This window comes from Lissotriton vulgaris, unplaced genomic scaffold (genome assembly GCF_964263255.1).
Source record: "Lissotriton vulgaris unplaced genomic scaffold, aLisVul1.2 SCAFFOLD_211, whole genome shotgun sequence".
Lineage (NCBI taxonomy): Eukaryota > Metazoa > Chordata > Amphibia > Caudata > Salamandridae > Lissotriton > Lissotriton vulgaris.
Genome location: NW_028251874.1, coordinates 89,346 through 105,362, shown reverse-complemented (window position 1 = coordinate 105,362; position 16,017 = coordinate 89,346). Strand labels below are relative to the sequence as shown.

Sequence of the window (16,017 nt, the reverse complement as noted above, 5' to 3'; positions counted from 1 at the left end):
AGTCGTCAGTGCACACGTTCATCAGGCACACACACACCACCAGCCGTCAGTGCACGCTTTCAGCAGGCACACACACCACCAGCCGGCAGTGCACACTTCCACCAGGCACACACCACCAGCCGTCAGTGCACACTTCCACCAGGCACACACACACCACCAGCCGTCAGTGCACGCTTTCACCAGGCACACACACCACCAGCCATCAGTGCACGCTTTCACCAGACACACACCACCAGCCGTCAGTGCACGCTTCCACCAGGCACACTGTTAGACAGGCCTCGTGAAGGGGCCGCTCCCTCCCCGCATAATAAGACCCGAACACCGGCTCTCCCGGTGTCACCAGAAGAACCACCCCGGCAACCCACAGAAGCAAACCCGCAACCCGTCCCCAACGGGACGCCTGCTCCCGAACACCACAACATCGGCCGGCCCGGGCCACAATCAGCAGCATTGCCCCGGCCCAGCCGCCATCTTGGACACTGCACCACGAGGCCGCGTGGCCTCAGCTCGACCCCAAACCTGGGCCTGGCCAGGCCCGACATCGAGGCACCACCATCCACCCAGGAGGTGAACGGACCACTTGGCAGGTCAATGGGAGAGAGGAGTGTCGATGGCTCTCCCCCACCAGGTGCCGATCGCCCCCAGCCTCCCTGGGCGCTGGCTCCACCCCCCTGCTGGGTGTCTGGACTCCCTCATCCCGGACCTCCCGACCTCCAAGAGCGAGGGTCCGGACATCAAAGGAGGCCAGACCTATAACTGGGGCAGCTCCAAGGCAGGAAGGCAGTTGTATCCTGGAGTCGAGAGACACCTGGAAGAACTCATCCTTGACGGACAGCTGGCGCTGCCGCAGCCCTGCCTTGAGAATCATCGTTCCTGCCTGCTGGCGCTGCCATGGCCCTCTGTAACCTGCACCTTCGTCGGGACCTGCTGGCGCTGCCGCGGCCCATCCTCGTGAACCATCGTTCCTGCCTGCTGGCGCTGCCGCGGCCCTCTGCATCCTACATCCTCGTCGGGACCTGCTGGCGCTGCCGCGGCCCATCCTTGTGAACCATCGTTCCTGCCTGCTGGCGCTGCCGCGGCCCTCTGCAACCTACATCCTCGTCGGGACCTGCTGGCGCTACCGCAGCCCATCCTTGTGTGAACCATCGCCTTTGCCTGCTGGCGCTGCCGCGGCCCCTCTCAAGTGAGACTTATCATCCTAGCCTGCTGGCGTTGCCGCGGCCCGACCTTCCAGAACTCCGAGCTCGAGGATTGTGAGCTACCCATCTTGCCACCACAGTACCAGACCGGTACCAAGACTGTCCCGCTACCCTTTCCCCTTCAAGAGACTAGAATTGAGAGGACCCTCGTGTCCCGACCTCACTGTATCGCTGATAACCTTTCTTCAAGAATCATATATAAAGAGTGTTGACCTTATCCTTGTGTGGTGTCCGTCTGTGGGGGGGAAGTTACTTGTCTGTACGATCGCTGGAGACGGTCCTCACCGGAGGCCTCTCCCTTGTCCTCGGCCGACCCTCCGGGTCCCCGTCTAACACACACACACACCACCAGTGCACACTTCCACCAGGCACACACACCACCAGCCATCAGTGCACATATTAATTGTTAACGCATCCACAATTAACTATTGTAGCAATCGCTGAACAGCTTATTATTTGATTTGAACATTTCTAAGGAGTCTGAATATATAATACCATTTTCCAAGAAGGAGATAAAAGACTCATTTCTTTTTTACAAGAGGGAGGAGCGAGTTAAACTAATCAGGACTCAAAAGACGTTCGTCTTTTATAGGAAACTTGAACTTAGAAGTGGGCTCCAAGCTTACTTGGTAGATGTGTCAAGACCTTCACATCGATTTGTATTAACACGCCTTAGGTTGGGAATTGCACACCACCTCGTGGCCTTCTCCGTAATGGGGGAAAGCTCTAGCGAGAAGTGTCCATGTGATAATATGTCAAAACAGAGCTGCTGTCACTTTTTATTATTTTGTAAATGTTATATATTTTTAAGGAAATTTTATCAAAAGCCCATCCTTTTAAAATATAAAATTTGATCAACTATAAATGCTTTGAAATTATTAGGTTCCTTTGAGAGCCCAGATATCTGTTTCTATGTTGCACAGTCTACGGGCACCAGGCACACACACCACCAGCTGGCAGTGCACACTTCCACCAGGCACACACACCACCAGCCGGCAGTGCACACTTCCACCAGGCACACACCACCAGCCGCCAGTGCACGCTTTCACCAGGCACACACACACACCACCAGCCATCAGTGCACACATCAATTGTTAACGCATCCACAATTAACTATTGTAGCAATCGCAGTATGGCGCACTTTACTTTTAAACATATTCATCTAAAGTGCAGCATGACCATTGCTACAAAAATAAAAACACATTTTTTTGGCCTACAATTAATAGACTTTTTTTGCAATTGGTGTTGCAATATTTAGCAATGCCAATAGCTCAAACTTAATTAATGCGAGACCTATTGCATTGCAAATGCTTGTTAAATGGTATACAACCGTTACAACAAAACTTTTACAACGCACTACCATTACAACGCGACCATTACCACGCAAACCATTACAACGCATTGCGCTGGGGGGCGCTCTAGGATAGGGAATAAGTTTAATTTACTATCCAACACCTTCCCTAGTGTCCACGGGGACTGGAGTTGGAATAGTAAATTAAACTATTCACTATCCAGCACCCCAAAGCGCTATGCGTTGTAATGGTATGCGTGGTAAAAACCGCGTTGTAAAGGTATGCGTGGTAAAAGTATGCGTTGTAACGTCATACATCCTTGTTAAATGCAGATGGCGGCTTCGGACGAGTCCCCTTGAACTCTGGGGTGTCAACTGCCTTAAAGCTGGCTTTTAAACGAAGCAATTAAAACAAATAGTAAGAAGAGAAAAGGGCAGCAATTTAAGAAAAATACAGACATTCCTGCCTTTGGAAGGTGAAGGGTTGGAAAGGAGAAGGCATTATTCCATTCGAGGAGAAGGGAGAAATGAAAGGTCATTCATATTAAAATAGTTTGGCCAAAAGGAGATAGTACCAGTAAATAGGAATGGTTGGCCTATATGTCTGGTACAGCAGTTAAACATTCCAGTGCATTCATCCTGCGTTAACTACATTTCGTAAACAAGGAATTAACATTCCGTGCCCGTGAATTCCGCTTCCACCCCATTGGTTTCGCCAACTAATGGCCATTGGTTTCTACTCGATGTAAGGAAGTGTCTTCATGACACTGGGGGCATCTGATAATTTACTGATTCCCTCCACCCCCAGGACTATGACAGCCGCGCTCAGGGGCCATTTCACGAGTCCTTCATATGCAGATGTTGGCACCTGGAGTGCCTGCGGGTGGGGTCCTTTCAGTCCACCTGCCAGGGGACTAGCATTGAGCGGGCGGTGGAGGAGGGGGCCTGGTCTTACCCAGTCTCCTCTCTTCCTTCTGTACAGGGAGGTGCCCCCTCACCCCCAGGAGACCTGCTCCAGAAGCTACAGCAAATACTACCACGTGCACCTGTGCACACCTATCATCAACTGTAAAGCGCCTAGAAGCAGACCAGGATGGGCAGCTCAGCTCTGAATCCTGCACCTGTGCACAGTGAGCCTGTGTACACCTATCATCAACTGTACAGCGCTTAGAAGCAGACCAGGATGGACAGCTCAGCTCAGAAGCCTGCACTGTGCAGAAATAGCGACCAGGCACCGTGTGGACGGCTCAGTCCACAGTGCAATGTGTCATCCGTGCACCTGTCATCAACTGTACAGCGCTTAGAAGCAGAGCAGGACGGGCAGCTCAGCTCTGAAGCCTGCACTGTGCAGAAAGAGCGACCAGGCACCGTGTGGACGGCTCAGTCCACAGTGCAATGTGTCATCCGTGCACCTGTCATCAACTGTACAGCGCTTAGAAGCAGACCAGGACGCACAGCTCAGCTGTGAAGCATGCACTGTGCACAGTGCACCTGTGTACACCTATCATCAACTGTACAGCGCTTAGAAGCAGACCAGGACGGGCAGCTCAGCTCTGAACAGCTGCGTAGCTAGGGGGTGTGGGGGGGGAGGGGGGCGGTCGGCCCCCGGCGGCACCTTTTCTGAGGCGGCTGCGCGGGCGGGCAGGCCGGCACTGACTGTCACTGACTGAAGGGCGAGGTCCGTTGCGGCGTGTGACAGTGACTGTAGGGCGGCGGGGCGCGGCAGCGCTTTACACATAATAAAACAATCATGCACTGGCAACTCTCAGGTGATGAACGCAACATTTCGAGTTCATTTACTGCTACATTGCAAAAGTCACCATCCACAAGGTGGATTAAATACTAAACAAGTGCGGGGCAATAGGAGGAGGCCATCACGTCATATAACACAGATTTGTGCTTGAAAGGAGGCCATGAAGGGGATCACGTGCGGTTGTGCTCACGTGGATGAATTTGCATGTTCACATAAAGGGGTCAGGTGTGGGTGCGTTCACATGGCGCATTCTCTGTGACAGAAGTGCACACATGGAAAAGTTTCTGATGCAGCTTTGACCAAAAGATGAATCCAAGGAGGGCTGCGTCTCTAGGATGAATGGAGCGGAGTGAGGAACATCAGAGAGAATCAGCAACAGGAAGGAAGGCAAGAAAAGAAACAAAGGTGACCCGGATGTAAACTATAAGAAAGAGAGAGGGAATCCACCAGGTAAGTGCAGCCTTACTGTGACCCGGATGTAAACTATAAGAAAGAGAGAGGGAACCCACCAGGTAAGTGCAGCCTTACTGTGACCCGGATGAGGAACCTTGCCGCTGCCTTGGATAGGTGTGACCCTTCTTCTCTACACAGTGAACCCCAAGAATGTTAGAGTGATTGAGGCATCAGTGCTTGATGCAAAGTAATACATCGGTTTGAAATCGATCAAATCAGTGAACCCCACCTCCCAGCCGCGCGCACACTAGTCCTCCAGGACCGTCAATCAGTGGTAGCTGCGCGAGGCGCACGAGCGCAACCAATGACCGCCCTGGAAGGACATCTTGGGACAGCCCTCGCCGTAGCCAGCCAGTGTGACGCGTTACGCGCCGCGCGCTCCCCGCCCCTCCCGTCGCGCGTGGAGTCCACCATTCCTCGTGCCTGGTCCTGCTGCAGACTGTGGCTGCGCGCGACTCTGAAAGAATCCAAGGTGAGAGAGAGAAAATGTACATTACGGCTACAAAAGGGAACAATTTACGGTGCTGGCTGCGCCCTAAAGGTATTCTGGGGCTTGGTTATGGGACGGGACGCTTATCTGAGAAATGCATTTAAACGTGCACATTTAATCGACAATATATGGTGCACAACCATGCCATGGTTTATTTAACATATTTGCAAGAAAAAGGTGTATAGGAACAACATGTTTGCCCTGCTTTTAAAATGCTTTGCCCCAAACCAGTGTTTACATAAACCCCGTGCCTTTTTCTCATCGAAACAGCCAACATATGTGTCAAAGGTGGTCCCTTATAACATCACTCCATTTTATTTTCGTTAACAGGTACTGAAATAACTTCGTTTGGCAACACTTCTCACCTGTTACTGTGAAGAATCGATACAAGCTACTATCGGACGAGTTTTTGCTGTGTAAGTACAGGAGCTACATTTTTCTGTCCGTAATTTAAATGTTTACTTATTTGGAGTTTGACCTCCATAAGAGGTTTCTTTGCATTTTTATCCTGTGAAGCTAAAATGTCCTCTTAAAGCTAACACGCGAATCTTGTTTCTTATAATCAGTAAACGAGAGCATTATTTATACACTGCTGGAGCGACGCTAAATATCCAGGGGCTTCATTTGAAACGGTGCTTAACTGAACGCGATTTTGCAAAGTGCTTTTACACATGCCCATTTAATACAATATATAACGTTGGAAAAACATATTTACTAGGTTATATTTCAAAGTTGGAATTTACCAATATAATGGGATTTCGACTGTGGGGGAAACAACCTTCTTTGGCCCCTCACGGGTCTGTCTCGTCCTTCCTGCCTCCTCCTGAGACCTCGCGGATACATGGCAAGTCTCTGTCTCTCGCACCTCTCAGCTCTGCAAAGTGCAAAGCCTGCAAAGTGCCCCCACAGATTGCACTGTTTATACCTATTGGCAAATGGACGCTGCTGCCAGCGCACCTATAGATATTAATGTTTTTTTTTAGAACCGGTGTTGAACGGGACGCTTAGCTGCGCAATGCAGTTCAACATGCTAATTTACTATATTACAGATCCTGTGCGAAACCATGTCAGGTTTAATATACAATATTTACAAGCCAAAAGTTGCCTTTTAAATACCGGTTGCACCGAATTTATACTGCTTTGCACAAAGCCCGTATTTATACAAAACCCTGCGTTTTTGCTTATTCAACCACCAACATCTGAGTTAAAGCTAGAGCCTCATAACATAATATTTGTTATTTACGGTAACACATATATTCTTTACAAAGGTACAGAAAGAACATCTTTGGACGCCTTATACACCTGTTACACCGGACAATCGTGACAGGAGTCCCATCGGGCATTTGTAACATCGAGTGAGTACTTTTCCTAAATATTTCACATAGTCATGTCACTTGTTTACTTTATTAACCTTAACATGGCATTGCATGTTGCCTTATTTTTTTCTCACTTCAAAAAATACTTAACTAAGAAGGGAAATAAGCAAAGGTCGGTCATTGACACAACCTGAAGGATCCTATTCCCGCCGCTGTCTGCGCCTCTACAGGGCTTCGGGCCCTTTATTTTCAAGGGTCTGAGTGAACGCGCTTTAGCTGAAGGATTTTCAACCTGCATATTTACTGCAATGTATACCGTGCGGAGGGATACAGGGCCTTATTTATGAGGGTCTGGCGCCGCTGGTGAGTCACTTTTAACATGGGAAAGTGACGCACCGGCGGCGCACGGCCTTCATATATGAGCCCCGCTGTATTTACGATGCTTCGTTTCTAAGGTTTCGCTTTTCACGATAACAAATGTTTACACCGATTTACAAATGTTTTCCACAAACCCCGTTTGCAAAGGAACCCCAGGGTGTTTGCTCTCAGGGCTCAGTTTATTCTCTTCTGCCCCAGCCTCGATATACACGCCAAGTGTCGCACCCCTCAGCTCTGCAAAAGAATAATGCTGGCAAAATGCAACCCCCCCCTAATCCCACCTCCACTCTGCCATGGAGAATCCCCAAACCCACCACCACTCTGCCATGGAGCCAGCACCAGACACCGCCCCCACACCCCCAAACACACCTCCCACCCTGCCATGGAGCCAGCGACAGACACCGCCCCCCCACCCCCCAAACCCACCTCCACTCTGCCATGGAGCAAGCGATAGACACCGCCCCCACCCACCTCCCACTTTGCCATGGAGCCCCCCCAAACCCACCTCCCACTCTGCCATGGAGCCAGCGACAGACACCGCCGCCACCCCCACCCCCCAAACCCACCTCCCACTCTGCCATGGAGCCAGCAACAGACACCGACCCCCAAACCCACCTTCACTCTGCCATGGAGCCCCCCCTAAACCCACCTACCACTCTGCCAAAGTGCCAGCGACAGACACCGCCCCTTCCATCCGAGCTGTGGGAATTACACGCACCCCACCCCTTTATTTAACGCAGTAAATAACGGAAATGCGCATACATGAAATGGCATTTTTAATACTGCAGCTGCCCGCTTTATTTCCGCTTTAAAAGCAGTTTTTTATGTGCACAAAAAGAGACTTTTCAAGATGGCGCCGCAGATGCATTTCACATGTATTTCAAAAATGAGCGAAAAAAGACAGAACAGTGAAATACACCTTTTTATAACCCCCGCAGCCACGTCCTAAGATATTACTACATCAGCTTAGCCTAATAATGTACAACTATTCAGACGGACTGTTTACAAAATGTCACTTTTAATCTACTTTATGTCACACATTTTACTTCAATGACGTTGGACTGCCATTGCATGTTGCATTTTTTTTATTCTCATTTAAGGAAATACTTACCGACTAAGGGAAGCAACTTTTTTTTAAATTAAACGCGTTAGGAGCTATACTAACTGCCACTGCTGACTGCGCCACTATAGTTATTCTGTTTTTTTTAAAGGGTCTGTAACTGAACGCGCTTTAGCTAAATGCTTTTAAACATGTATATTTAATGCAATGTATACCATGCGTGAAGATACTCTATTTACTATCTTTAATACACCACTATCTTTCTAAACATATCCTACCCCTCTAATAAACATCAAATAACCTTGTACACCTTTGGTATCCCGCTACTAACCCTGAACTAACCTTCTTCTACGACTCTAATACTACTATACCCCTCTGGTAACAGTCACCACTCTACACCAGTACCCCTCTACTGGCCCTCTTCTACCCCTTTACTATACCTCTATACCTCATCTACCCTTCTATCCATCTACTACCCTTCAAACACTCTAACCCCTGTATCCTTCTACACCTATTTTACACCTTTACTCTCCCTCTACCCCTCTTCTTTCCCTCTTCTACACCTCTACCACTCTTAAACCTCTCTAACCATCTTCTATCTATCTACACCTCTTATAGCCTACTAACCTGTAATACCGGTATACTACCCTTCTACACTTATACCCCTCTACCCCTCTCCTAAACCTCTACTACCCCTGTACACATCTTCTTCTACTCAATTTCTAATCATATACCCCTCTGATAACACTCTACTCCTGTACCCCTCTAGTGCCCCTCTGCTACCCCTCTACTACACCTCTACACATCTTCTACCCTTCTATCCATCTACTGCCCCTCTAACACTCTACATCTCTACACCTATTGTACACCTCTAACACCCCTCTACTATACCTAGCCCTCTAATCCCCCCTCTTCTACCACTTTACTACCTCTCTACAAATCAGCTACCCTTCTACACCTATTCTACCCCTCTACTACTCTTCTTTCCATCTTCTACACCTCTACCACTCTTATACCCCTCTAACCATCTTCTATCCCTCTACACCTATTATAGCCTACTACCCCAGTTCTAGTCTTCTACTACCCTTCTACACTTATACCCCTCTACTACACCTCTACTACCACTCTAACCCTCTAATACTCCTCTACTACCCCTTTTCTAAACCTAACTCCATCTTGCCCTCTTTCACACCTTTAGCCCTATACTAACCCTCTACTATCTACTATACCTCAATCAATCAGGAGTTTGTTAAAGCGCAACTACTCACCCGTAAGGGTCTCAAGGCGCTAGAGGTGGGGGGGGTACAGGTTCCATTCCATCAAGGAGGGGGTCTGTCGAAGAGCCAGGTTTTGAGGTTTCTTGCGAAGATGGGGAACGATGTTGTCTGTCTGAGGTGGAGCGGAAGGGCGTTCCATGCTTTGGCCGCGAGGAAGGAGAAGGAGCGGCCTCCTGATCTGGTCTTTCTCGTGCGGGGGACCTCGGCGTAGGAGAGCTGGGCTGATCGTAGGGTCCTTTGGGTTGCGTGGAATTTGAGTTGGCTGTTCAGGTATGCTGGTCCAGTGCCGTGGAGGGCCTTGTGTGCGTGGGTGAGCATCTTAAAGGTGATTCTCGCCTCGACGGGGAGCCAGTGCAGTGTGCGCAGGTGCTGGGAGATGTGGCAGTGTTTTGGCAGGTTGAGGACCAGTCTTGCTGCGGCGTTCTGGATGTTCTGTAGCTTGCGGATGAGGTTTTTGTTTATTCCGGTGTAGAGTGCGTTGCCGTAGTCGAGTCTGCTGGTGACCAGGGCGTGAGTGACTGTCTTTCGGTGTTCGAGGGGGATCCATTTGAAGGTCTTGCGAAGGAGGCGGAGGGTGTGGAAGCAGGAAGATGAGACAGAGTTGATCTGGCGGTCCATTTTGAGCTCGGAGTCCAGGATGATTCCCAGGTTGCCTGCGTGGTCTGTGGGGGTTGGCGGGTTTCCGAGGGCGGTGGGCCACCAGGTGTCCCTCCAGGCGTTGGGGTTTGGGCCCATGATGAGTACTTCTGTTTTGTTGGTGTTTAGTTGTAGGCAGATGTTTTTCATCTATTTGGCGACGGCTTCCATGCCTTCTCGAAAGTTGCGTCTGGCGGTGTTGGGCTCGTTGGATATGGAGAGGATGAGCTGGGTGTCGTCTGCGTATGACACGATGTTGAGTCCGTAGGTTATGACGATGGGGGCAAGTAGAGCCATGTAGACGTTGAAGAGCGTCAGGCTGAGTGAGGAGCCCTGGGGGACTCGGTAGGTGTGGGGTCTGAGAGGAAAGGGGGGAGTCTGACCCGTTGCGTCCTGCCGAAGAGGAAGGGGCAGATCCAGTCGAGGGCCTTGTCCTGGATTCCTGCGTTGTAGAGTCTGCGTATTAGGGTGCGGTGGGAGACTGTGTCTATGACCACTGCAACCCGCTTCTACCCCTATAACACCATGCCCTTCTATCCATTGATGTCGCTACAGCTCTAAGCCTCGAACATCCCTCTACTACCCCTCAAATTTTACAACACTACTCAGTTAATACCCCTCTTCTTCCCTTCTAACAGTCTAATAACTAACCTTGTACTACACCTCTAAACCACAAATAACACTCTTATTACCCTTAACCACTCTACCACACTTATACACATTTACCCCTCTACAACTCTACTACCCCTCTAGCCCTTTACTACACCTCTAACACCCATCTAACCCTTTTCTAGCCCTATACGCCTCTAGCATTCTAGCCATCTAACCTGTACCCCTCTACCACCCCTCTAATATCCCTATCCTACACCTATTATCCCGTTCTACCCCTATAACTTTCTACCTATTTAGCCATCTACACATCTACCCTTGTAGCACCTCTCTAATATCCCTCTGCCCTCTACCACCCCTCTACTACCCATATTCTTTCATTCTTCTACCCCTGTAACACCAATTAACCTCTCTACCCCTTTTCTATCCCTCTACTCCTCTTCTACACCACTACCACTCTTCTATCCATGTAATAGCCTTCTACCATTCTATCGCAAACGCCCTCTACTACCCCGCTACACCTCTACTAACCCTCTATCCTTCTACCCATCGTCTAACCCTCTAATACACCACTATTTTTCAAAACATATCCTAACCCTCTAATAAACATCAAATAACCTTGTACACCTTTGCTATCCCTCTACTAACCCTGAACTAACCTTCTTCTACTACTTTAATACCACTATACCCCTCTGACAACAGTCTACCACTCTACAACACTACCTCTCAACTGCCCCATTTCTACCCTTTACTACACATCTACACCTCATCTACCCTTGTATCCTTCCATACATCTACTACCCCTCAAACCCTCTACCCATGTACCCTTCTACACCTATGTTACACCTTCACTAGCTCTCTACCCCTCTTCTTTCCCTCTTCTACACCTCTACCACTCTTAAACCTCTGTAACTAACTTCTATCTATCTACATCTCTTATGCCCTACTACCTGTAATAACGGTATACTACCCTTCTACACTTAAACCCCTCTACCCCTCTCTTAACCCGCTAATACCCCTGTGCTAATCTTCTTCTACTCCACTTCTAATCCTATACCCCTCTGCTAACACTATACTCCAGTACCCCTCTAGTGCCCCTCTGCTAACCCTCTAGTACACCTCTACACATCTTCTACCCTTCTATCCATCTACTGCCCCTCTAACACTCTACACTTCTACACCTCTAATACCCCTCTACTATACCTAGCCCAGTAATCCCACTGTTCTACCCCTTTACTACCTCTCTACAAATCATCTAACCGTCTATACTTATATCCATCTAATAACCCCAAACCCTCTAACCCTATACCTTTCTACACGTATTCTACCCCTCTACTACCCCTCTACTACCCATCTACTACCTCTCTGCCCCTCTTCTTTCAATCTTCTACACCTATACCACGCTTATACCTCTCTAGCCATCTTCTATCCCTCTACACCTTATAGCATACTAGCCTTCTACACTTATAACTCTCTACTACCACTCTAAGCCTCTAATACTCCTCTACTATCCCTTTTCTAAACATAAGTCCATCTTGCCCTCTTTCACCATTTTAGCCCTATACTAACCCTCTACTTTCCCTCTATTAACACTACAACCCTCTTCGACCCCTATAAACCTCTGCCCTTCTATCCATCTATCTAGGTACACCTCTAACTCTCTGACATCCCTCTAATACCCCACTAAACTTTTACAACACTACTCAGTTACTACCCCTCTTCTTCCCTGCTAACACTCTAATAACCAACTAACCTTGCACTACACCTCTAAACCTCTAATAACACTTTATTACCCTTAACCCCTCTACCCCTCTTCTACTCTTCTACACATTTACTTTTTACAAATCTACTAACCCCTCTAGCCCTTTACTACAGCTCTAGTACCCATCTAACCCTTTCCTAACGCTATACGCCTCTAGCATTCTACACATCTAACCTTGTACCCCTCTACCATCCCTCTAATATCCCTATCCTACACCTCTTATCCTATTCTACCCCTATATCCGTCTACATTTTTAGCCATCTACACATCTACCCTTTTTGCACCCCTCTAATATACCTCTACCCCTCTTCTTTACATCTTCTACCACTCTACCACTCTTCTACCTCTATACCTCTATACCCCTATTGTATCCCTCTACACCTTTTCTACAACACTACCGCTCTTGTACCCATCTACTATCCTTCTATAATTCTATCCCAATACCCCCCTACTACCCCTCTACACAGTTAATACCCCTACATCCTTCAATCCCACGACTAAAAATCTATCATTTTGCCCTTCTAATAACACTCTACTACCCATCAAATACCCTTCCTCACCTTTAATATCACTCTAATAACCACCTAGCCTTCAGAAAACAGCTTAAAACCTGGATATTCGATAAGTAAACCTCCCCCCCCCCTTCCTCAAGCGCCTTGAGACCCTCTGGGTATGTAGTGCGCTATATAAATTATGACTTGACATGTCTTGACTCAACTACCCCAGTGCTAACTTTATTATACCCATTTTATAATACCATACCACTCTGCTAACCGTTTTAAGCTTCACCCCAGTACCCTTATAGTGCCACTCTTCTTCACCTATACTACCTCTCAACACCGCATATACCTTTATAAACTTCTATTCATCTACTACCCTCTACACCTCTACTACCCCTGTACACATGTACCCCCTCTACACATATACTACCTCTCTATCCTTCTAACCATCTTCTAACCCTCTACTACACCTACATCCTTATACCTCTCTACTACCCCTCAACTACCCATCAAAAACGTTCTATCCTTCTATTAACCCTCTACTACCCCTGTACTAACGTTTTTATACTACCATCCTACTCCTTTATCCCTCTGCTCTCACTCTAGCCCTCTACCCTAGTGCCCCTCTAGGGCCCCTCTTCTACATCTTTACTACCCCACGACATCTCATCTACCGTTCAAGCCTTCTACCCATCTACTACCCCTTTACACATATACTACCTCTCTAGCCTGTACTATTCTACACCTATTACACCCCTCTACTAGCTCTAATAACCCTCTACACCTCTTCTTTCACTATTCTACCCCTCTGCCATTCTTCGACCTCTATTCCCTTCTTCTATCCCTCTACACCTCTTATAGCCTACTAGCCCTCTTCTACCCATCTACTACCCTTCTACACCAATACCCCTCTCCTATACCTATACAACTCTACTACCCTCTATCCTTCTACACCTCTTCTACCCCTCTACTACATGCCTATTCTTCTACCCACCTTCTTCCCCTCGGCTACACCACAACTACCCAGCTAAACATTTACTATCCCTCTACTAACCCTCTACTACCCCTGTATTAACCTTCTTCTACTCCACTTCTAACACGCTACTCCAGTACCTCTCTAGTGCCCCTCTGCTACCCCTGTACTACCCCTCTTCTACTTTTCTATACATCTACTGTTCCTCTAACACTACTTTTCTAGATCTAATCTACACCTCTACTAACCCTCTACTATACCTACCCTTCTAATGCCCCCATTCAACTCATTTACTATCTTTCTACACCTCATCTACACTTTTATCCTTATATCCATCAAGTACCCCTCTGCCCATCTACCCCTGTACCCTTCTACGCCTATTATACCCCTCTACCCCTCTTCTTTTCCTCTTCTATACATGTAACACTCTTATACCTCTCTACCCATCTTCTATCCCTCTACACCTCTTATAGGTTACTACCTCTGTTCTACCTGTCTACTATCCTTCTACAGTTATACCCCTCTACCTCTCTACTACACCACTACTACCACTCTACCCCTCTAGTACTCCTCTACTAACCCTTTTCTAAACCAAAATCCATCTATCCCTCTTTTACCCCTTTAACCCTATACTAACACTCTACTATCCCTCTACTAACACTATAACCCTCTTCTATCCATATAACCCTCTACCCTTCTATCCATCTATCCATCTACCTAGCTACACATCTACACCGCGAACATCCCTCTACTACCCCTCTAACCTTTTCCAACACTACCCCTTTACTACCCCTCTTCTTGTAGCCTACCTCTGTAATACCCATCTTCCCTTGTACTACAACTATAAACCTCTACTAACCCATTTCTTCCCCTCAACCCCTCTAAAACTCTTCTACTCACCACTCTACCCCTCTAATACTCCTCTGCTAACCCTTTTCTAAACCTACATCCATCTAGCCTTCTTGTACCCCTTTAGCTCTATATTAACACTGTACTATCCCTCTACTACCACTATAACCCTCTTCTACACGTATAACCCTCTACCCTTCTATCCATCTACCTAGCTACACATCTACACCTCAAACATCCCTCTACTACCCCTAAAACCTTTTCCAACCCTACCCCTTTACTATGCCTCTTCTTGTAGCCTACCACTGTAATACCCATATTCCATTATACTACACCTCTAAACATCTACTAACACTCTTCTTTCCCTCAACCCCTCTAAACCTCTTCTACTCGTATACACATTTACCCCTCTATAACCCCTCTAACCCTTTACTACCCCTCAAATACTACTCTAACCCTCTTCTAGCCCTATACGCCTTTATCCTTATACCCAACTAACATTCTAACACTATACCACTGTAATACCCCTCTACTACCCCTCTAATACTTTTCTACCCCTATAGCCCTTTACCTTTTTGCATATCTACACATCAACACCGGTAGCACCGCTCTACTACCCCTCTTCTTTACCTCGTCTACCCCTCTAACACTCTTCTACCTCTCTACCCATCTTTTATCCCTCGAAACCTCTTCTACACCACTAACTCTCTTCACCCCCTCTACTACCCCTCTATCCATCAACACCTTTTCAACCCTCTTCTATACCTATTTTCTTCAACACATCTCCCACCACTCTACTAGCACTCAAATAGCCTTCAACACCTTTAATAGCCCTCTAATAACCTGTACTACCTTTCTTCTACGTCTTTTCTAATACTATACCCCTCTGCTACCACTTTCAACCTCTTCCACAATAGCCCTATAATGGTCCTCTTCTACCCCTCGGCTACACCACATATACTCTTCTATCCATCTACTACCCTTCTACCCCTCTACACCTGTACCACTCTACACATCTACCATCCCTCGATCCTTATAACCCTCTTCTAACCCCCTACTACACCTCTATCCTTATACCCATCTCCTACCTCTCTATATACCCTCAACTAGCATTTTACATCTTTTCTATCCCTATATTAACCCTCTACTTCCCCTGTACTAACATTTGTAGTCTCTCCTACTCTATTACTCCTCTGTTCTCACTCTACACCTCAACCCTAGTACCCCTCTTCTACTACTTTACTACCCCTCTACACTTCATCTAGCCTTCTACCCATGTACTACCACTCTACCCATGTACTACCCCTCTACCCATGTACCATTGTACACCTTTTATACCCCTCTAATAACCCTCTACCCCTTACTCTACGATTCCACCCCTCTACCACTCTTCTACCTCTATACCCCTCTTATATACCAACTACCATTGTACACCTTTTTTATACCTATATTACCCCTGTACTAACATATT

The 16,017-nt window shown here is 47.6% G+C and overlaps 2 protein-coding genes across 3 annotated transcripts in view; both read left to right on the top strand.

Annotated features, from left to right (window-relative positions):
* The window catches only part of LOC147662720 (uncharacterized), an 86,746-nt gene that overhangs the window by 49,666 nt on the left and 21,063 nt on the right, over positions 1 to 16,017 (top strand).
* The window catches only part of LOC147662719 (uncharacterized), a 44,122-nt gene continuing 33,164 nt past the window's right edge, over positions 5,060 to 16,017 (top strand). Inside the window, exons 1-3 of one of the 2 annotated variants that reach the window (XM_086950948.1) lie at positions 5,060 to 5,168; positions 5,517 to 5,602; positions 6,461 to 6,541. The gene's annotated coding sequence lies outside the window, so the exon portion shown is untranslated. Of the gene's footprint in view, positions 5,169 to 5,516; positions 5,603 to 6,454; positions 6,542 to 16,017 lie in introns of both variants that reach the window. The other variant, XM_086950947.1, reaches the window with a different exon arrangement.